At 49.8% G+C, this 7,500-nt stretch overlaps 1 non-coding gene across 1 annotated transcript in view; it reads left to right on the forward strand.

Annotated features, from left to right (window-relative positions):
- The first annotated feature begins 6,030 nt into the window (after window positions 1-6,030).
- LOC126304895 (small subunit ribosomal RNA) overlaps window positions 6,031-7,500 on the forward strand; it is a 1,893-nt gene continuing 423 nt past the window's right edge. Inside the window, exon 1 of the ribosomal RNA XR_007553272.1 lies at window positions 6,031-7,500. This exon is cut by the window's right edge and continues 423 nt beyond it. This is a non-coding gene — a ribosomal RNA (small subunit ribosomal RNA).

The raw sequence follows: 7,500 nt of genomic DNA on the forward strand, positions 1-7,500 counted from the left end.
CGCAGGAGCCGCAACCCGGGTGCGTACGCCGCACCAAGTGCTCCACCCGCGACCGTACGTGCCCCGCCGAAATCGCAACTCCGGCGGATGAACGGCGGACTTTTCTCGCAGTCGTAAGTTGCAATCCACCCCTATATCTTGCGCCTCATGAAGAGTTATATCAAGTATGCCAAATTCCCGCTGTCCCTATACATGCAGTAAGTTCGTCGTGGGCGCTGGCCGGCAGGCCGCGAGACGTGACGCCCGGCGGCAAAGAGTGCTCCTCTGAGGATATAGATGTTCCGTTCCGCCGCACAATGGTGACGGTGACCGCTGCCTGCGGTGGCAACGCTGGGCACAGTCGATACTCGCCGTGTGGTGGAAGGTAAACATTATGCGGTACATCAGTACTTTCCTAATAGTTCGGTCGTCTCACGGCACTGCTTAGTAAATGATGCAAGGCCAAATATAGATGATTTATGCGAATGTCCCTATACGTGCTGTAAGACTGGGCACACAACGTGAATCGCACGTCAGCCAGACACTCGAACATGCACCACTCTCGGCCTGCAACGGAGACACACAATACGTAAACATCTGGAATGCGACAATGTCGAGTGCATCCTCTCTGCCACATTGCACCGTCGACACTATGATAACCAGAGCAGTAGGTCCACCTATAAAAGCACAATACCCCACTCCTCCGACAACTACCATTGCTCAGATAAATCAACACCACCAACACACATCCTACACAGAGGGGCACCAAATATCATCCCCCGCCCTCGTGTTATACCACATGAAAAATTGCAGAAGTGAGAGACACACATCCGCCAGCCTCTTGCTACAAGCATCGAACCGACGTGACGTATCTGACGGTGACTCAGGCATCCGTGTACTGCCACCACTATCCACCCCCCCCCCCCTCTCTCTCTGCCCCCTTCCCACACAATACCAAATTTAACCAACTTTATCGCTTAACCTAACTGTGGCTGTACCAGTTTATCGCTTAACCTAACTGTGGCTGTACCAGTTTATCGCTTAACCTAACTGTGGCTGTACCAGTTTATCGCTTAACCTAACTGTGGCTGTACCAGTTTATCGCTTAACCTAACTGTGGCTGTACCAGTTTATCGCTTAACCTAACTGTGGCTGTACCAGTTTATCGCTTAACCTAACTGTGGCTGTACCAGTTTATCGCTTAACCTAACTGTGGCTGTACCAGTTTATCGCTTAACCTAACTGTGGCTGTACCAGTTTATCGCTTAACCTAACTGTGGCTGTACCAGTTTATCGCTTAACCTAACTGTGGCTGTACCAGTTTATCGCTTAACCTAACTGTGGCTGTACCAGTTTATCGCTTAACCTAACTGTGGCTGTACCAGTTTATCGCTTAACCTAACTGTGGCTGTACCAGTTTATCGCTTAACCTAACTGTGGCTGTACCAGTTTATCGCTTAACCTAACTGTGGCTGTACCAGTTTATCGCTTAACCTAACTGTGGCTGTACCAGTTTATCGCTTAACCTAACTGTGGCTGTACCAGTTTATCGCTTAACCTAACTGTGGCTGTACCAGTTTATCGCTTAACCTAACTGTGGCTGTACCAGTTTATCGCTTAACCTAACTGTGGCTGTACCAGATTATCGCTTAACCTAACTGTGGCTGTACCAGATTATCGCTTAACCTAACTGTGGCTGTACCAGATTATCGCTTAACCTAACTGTGGCTGTACCAGATTATCGCTTAACCTAACTGTGGCTGTACCAGATTATCGCTTAACCTAACTCAATTTGTCCCTTAACCTAACTCAATTTGTCCCTTAACCTAACTCAATTTGTCCCTTAACCTAACTCAATTTGTCCCTTAACCTAACTCAATTTGTCCCTTAACCTAACTCAATTTGTCCCTTAACCTAACTCAATTTGTCCCTTAACCTAACTCAATTTGTCCCTTAACCTAACTCAATTTGTCCCTTAACCTAACTCAATTTGTCCCTTAACCTAACTCAATTTGTCCCTTAACCTAACTCAATTTGTCCCTTAACCTAACTCAATTTGTCCCTTAACCTAACTCAATTTGTCCCTTAACCTAACTCAAGTTGTCCCTTAACCTAACTCAAGTTGTCCCTTAACCTAACTCAAGTTGTCCCTTAACCTAACTCAAGTTGTCCCTTAACCTAACTCAAGTTGTCCCTTAACCTAACTCAAGTTGTCCCTTAACCTAACTCAAGTTGTCCCTTAACCTAACTCAAGTTGTCCCTTAACCTAAACTCAAGTTGTCCCTTAACCTAACTCAAGTTGTCCCTTAACCTAACTCAAGTTGTCCCTTAACCTAACTCAAGTTGTCCCTTAACCTAACTCAAGTTGTCCCTTAACCTAACTCAAGTTGTCCCTTAACCTAACTCAAGTTGTCCCTTAACCTAACTCAAGTTGTCCCTTAACCTAACTCAAGTTGTCCCTTAACCTAACTCAAGTTGTCCCTTAACCTAACTCAAGTTGTCCCTTAACCTAACTCAATTTGTCCCTTAACCTAACCCACGTTGTCCCTTAACCTAACTCAAGTTGTCCCTTAACCTAACTCAATTTGTCCCTTAACCTAACTCAATTTGTCCCTTAACCTAACTCAATTTGTCCCTTAACCTAACTCAAGTTGTCCCTTAACCTAACTCAAGTTGTCCCTTAACCTAACTCAAGTTGTCCCTTAACCTAACTCAAGTTGTCCCTTAACCTAACTCAAGTTGTCCCTTAACCTAACTCAAGTTGTCCCTTAACCTAACTCAAGTTGTCCCTTAACCTAACTCAAGTTGTCCCTTAACCTAACTCAAGTTGTCCCTTAACCTAACTCAAGTTGTCCCTTAACCTAACTCAATTTGTCCCTTAACCTAACTCAAGTTGTCCCTTAACCTAACTCAAGTTGTCCCTTAACCTAAACTCAATTTGTCCCTTAACCTAACTCAATTTGTCCCTTAACCTAACTCAAGTTGTCCCTTAACCTAACTCAAGTTGTCCCTTAACCTAACTCAAGTTGTCCCTTAACCTAACTCAAGTTGTCCCTTAACCTAACTCAAGTTGTCCCTTAACCTAACTCAAGTTGTCCCTTAACCTAACTCAAGTTGTCCCTTAACCTAACTCAAGTTGTCCCTTAACCTAACTCAAGTTGTCCCTTAACCTAACTCAAGTTGTCCCTTAACCTAACTCAAGTTGTCCCTTAACCTAACTCAAGTTGTCCCTTAACCTAACTCAAGTTGTCCCTTAACCTAACTCAAGTTGTCCCTTAACCTAACTCAAGTTGTCCCTTAACCTAACTCAAGTTGTCCCTTAACCTAACTCAAGTTGTCCCTTAACCTAACTCAATTTGTCCCTTAACCTAACTCAATTTGTCCCTTAACCTAACTCAATTTGTCCCTTAACCTAACTCAAGTTGTCCCTTAACCTAACTCAATTTGTCCCTTAACCTAACTCAATTTGTCCCTTAACCTAACTCAATTTGTCCCTTAACCTAACTCAAGTTGTCCCTTAACCTAACTCAAGTTGTCCCTTAACCTAACCCACGTTGTCCCTTAACCTAACCCACGTTGTCCCTTAACCTAACCGACGTTGTCCCTTAACCTAACCGACGTTGTCCCTTAACCTAACCGACGTTGTCCCTTAACCTAACCGACGTTGTCCCTTAACCTAACCCACGTTGTCCCTTAACCTAACCCACGTTGTCCCTTAACCTAACCCACGTTGTCCCTTAACCTAACCCACGTTGTCCCTTAACCTAACCCACGTTGTCCCTTAACCTAACCCACGTTGTCCCTTAACCTAACCCACGTTGTCCCTTAACCTAACCCACGTTGTCCCTTAACCTAACCCACGTTGTCCCTTAACCTAACCCACGTTGTCCCTTAACCTAACCCACGTTGTCCCTTAACCTAACCCACGTTGTCCCTTAACCTAACCCACGTTGTCCCTTAACCTAACCCACGTTGTCCCTTAACCTAACCCACGTTGTCCCTTAACCTAACCCACGTTGTCCCTTAACCTAACCCACGTTGTCCCTTAACCTAACCCACGTTGTCCCTTAACCTAACCCACGTTGTCCCTTAACCTAACCCACGTTGTCCCTTAACCTAACCCACGTTGTCCCTTAACCTAACCCACGTTGTCCCTTAACCTAACCCACGTTGTCCCTTAACCTAACCCACGTTGTCCCTTAACCTAACCCACGTTGTCCCTTTGCCTAACATAGTTCACTGCTCGGAATCTCTGGTGTCGTTGTTATCCTCATGTAGATGTCTTGCGAGTGTTGCTTACTTTCCACATATTCCTGCTATCCACTGTCAATTGTACTGCAATAGGACTATATCGCCGACCCCCCCCCCTCCCCCCCCCTCTGTCCCCCTCTGTCCCCCTCTTTGTGTCTCTGTCCTCTCAAGCTGGTCGGTCTGGCGTTTGAGTGTTAAATGAGCCTCGCAGCTGTTCAGTTGCATTCAGATGTCGACGCCCTCAGTGTACGTCGTGGTATGGTCTGTGTCCATTGTCCGCTGATGTCGTACGCGTAACCCACACGCTGTACCGATCATCGGTCGTTACGTACAGAGTGAAGTAGTGTGATACGTGTGACCGTACGCTGGCTGTGCCCAACGGTGTCGAATCTCAATTTCCATATGTTGTGCTTGATGCTACTTGTCTCGTCTCCCAATAACAGCTAGGTTGCACTGTGGTACGCCGTAGAGGCGTGTGGGAGGAACGTACGAACGCATTGTATGTCACCCTGGGTCGCTGGGGGTGGTGGTGCGGTGAGTCAGGTCAGGTCAGGTCAGCGTGAGCCGTCTGATGTAGTGACGCGTGTATTCCGACTTTGTCGTATTGCCTCACACAAAGTGCTACCCTGGTGGACCGCGTTCCATATCTGGGACATGCCGCAGATGCCGGTTGACAGTGGATCGCGGAAGGTACATCGCATACGTGCGCGGGCCACCTTCCACGTGTTCTCTTCTGCACATGTCGCAGTGTGTATGTGGTCTGATGTAGCGTGTCGTGACACATGACATCCTGGCATGCAAGAATTGTTGAATTCGCAAATGTAGGTGGACATCTACGTTTACTGCCCAAGATACGCAAATGAACTGGAAATCCGTTGTTGAGCGGTTGTTCACGCTGGAGGTGAATCTGTGATGGCGACGATCGGTACAGCTATTAACCGGTTGTTTCAGCGGTACCCGCCACATCCACACGCGTGACTAGGCCCATGTGGGTATGAAGCGATACGCGGCGGTGGCTTGGTGGGACTGTTCCCGGCCGGTGAAGGGGGGCCGCCCGGCGTGTTGGCCGCGCGCTGCGTGGGCGCACGCGCAACAGGCGGCTGGTGGGGGGCGCCGAGTGGCAGGAGCGCCAGCCGACGGGCCCGGCAGGCGGCGCAGCTACGCTGCGGCGCACCCTGCACGCGGCGCCTGGCGGCCAAAGTTGGTTCAGCCGAGCCCGGTGCGAAGCGCGGTGGACATCTGCAGTGTGCTGGTCTGATTGAGGACTGTGTGCGTTGAGGATGCGCCGCCGCCTGGCACTCGGCGCCGCGACGCCGTCTGCTGCTCGGTCGCCCCAGCGGTTCTCGCAGGTGGTTTGTATCGCAGTTGTGCGGACGTGTTGGCGCGTGCGCTGTGCTGGGAGAGTTCGCTTCTGCACCCAAGTGGGGCTTTGCCCTTGTGTGGCGCTGGCGTTGGAGCTGCCGGTCACCATAGGTGGCGCGTGTTGTCTCCCGCCGGCAATGCCACGACAGCACGCTCCCGGGCCTCTGTCGGCAGCGGCAAGCTCAGTTGGGAGCAAGGGTGTTCGCACTAAAACCGTCTACTCGCCTAACTCCGGGCGATTGCGCCTCTCTCGAAACCGACCAAGTACCTAGGACGGCGCTGCGCGCCGCCGGGACCTGAGAGGGTTTCGAGGTGTATCGTGCAGGGGAGCTCGGCCTCCTCCTGTTTGCAGAATAATTGAGCGGACGCTTGCGTGTTCGCGCGGGCCCCCGGGACACACTCCCGGGCGGCCGGCTGCTCAGCTCTAGTTGACGCAGCTCCCTGGTTGATCCTGCCAGTAGTCATATGCTTGTCTCAAAGATTAAGCCATGCATGTCTCAGTACAAGCCGCATTAAGGTGAAACCGCGAATGGCTCATTAAATCAGTTATGGTTCCTTAGATCGTACCCACGTTACTTGGATAACTGTGGTAATTCTAGAGCTAATACATGCAAACAGAGTCCCGACCAGAGATGGAAGGGACGCTTTTATTAGATCAAAACCAATCGGATTGGCTTGTCTGGTCCGTTTGCCTTGGTGACTCTGAATAACTTTGGGCTGATCGCACGGTCCTCGTACCGGCGACGCATCTTTCAAATGTCTGCCTTATCAACTGTCGATGGTAGGTTCTGCGCCTACCATGGTTGTAACGGGTAACGGGGAATCAGGGTTCGATTCCGGAGAGGGAGCCTGAGAAACGGCTACCACATCCAAGGAAGGCAGCAGGCGCGCAAATTACCCACTCCCGGCACGGGGAGGTAGTGACGAAAAATAACGATACGGGACTCATCCGAGGCCCCGTAATCGGAATGAGTACACTTTAAATCCTTTAACGAGTATCTATTGGAGGGCAAGTCTGGTGCCAGCAGCCGCGGTAATTCCAGCTCCAATAGCGTATATTAAAGTTGTTGCGGTTAAAAAGCTCGTAGTTGGATTTGTGTCCCACGCTGTTGGTTCACCGCCCGTCGGTGTTTAACTGGCATGTATCGTGGGACGTCCTGCCGGTGGGGCGAGCCGAAGGGGTGCTTTCGCGTCCCGAGGCGGACCCCGTTTAAATCCTACCAGGGTGCTCTTTGTTGAGTGTCTCGGTGGGCCGGCACGTTTACTTTGAACAAATTAGAGTGCTTAAAGCAGGCAAGCCCGCCTGAATACTGTGTGCATGGAATAATGGAATAGGACCTCGGTTCTATTTTGTTGGTTTTCGGAACCCGAGGTAATGATTAATAGGGACAGGCGGGGGCATTCGTATTGCGACGTTAGAGGTGAAATTCTTGGATCGTCGCAAGACGAACAGAAGCGAAAGCATTTGCCAAGTATGTTTTCATTAATCAAGAACGAAAGTTAGAGGTTCGAAGGCGATCAGATACCGCCCTAGTTCTAACCATAAACGATGCCAGCCAGCGATCCGCCGCAGTTCCTCCGATGACTCGGCGGGCAGCCTCCGGGAAACCAAAGCTTTTGGGTTCCGGGGGAAGTATGGTTGCAAAGCTGAAACTTAAAGGAATTGACGGAAGGGCACCACCAGGAGTGGAGCCTGCGGCTTAATTTGACTCAACACGGGAAACCTCACCAGGCCCGGACACCGGAAGGATTGACAGATTGATAGCTCTTTCTTGATTCGGTGGGTGGTGGTGCATGGCCGTTCTTAGTTGGTGGAGCGATTTGTCTGGTTAATTCCGATAACGAACGAGACTCTAGCCTGCTAACTAGTCGCGTGACATCCTTCGTGCTGTCAGCGATTACTTTTCT

The sequence above is a fragment of the Schistocerca gregaria genome, unplaced genomic scaffold, assembly GCF_023897955.1.
Source record: "Schistocerca gregaria isolate iqSchGreg1 unplaced genomic scaffold, iqSchGreg1.2 ptg000195l, whole genome shotgun sequence".
NCBI lineage: Eukaryota > Metazoa > Arthropoda > Insecta > Orthoptera > Acrididae > Schistocerca > Schistocerca gregaria.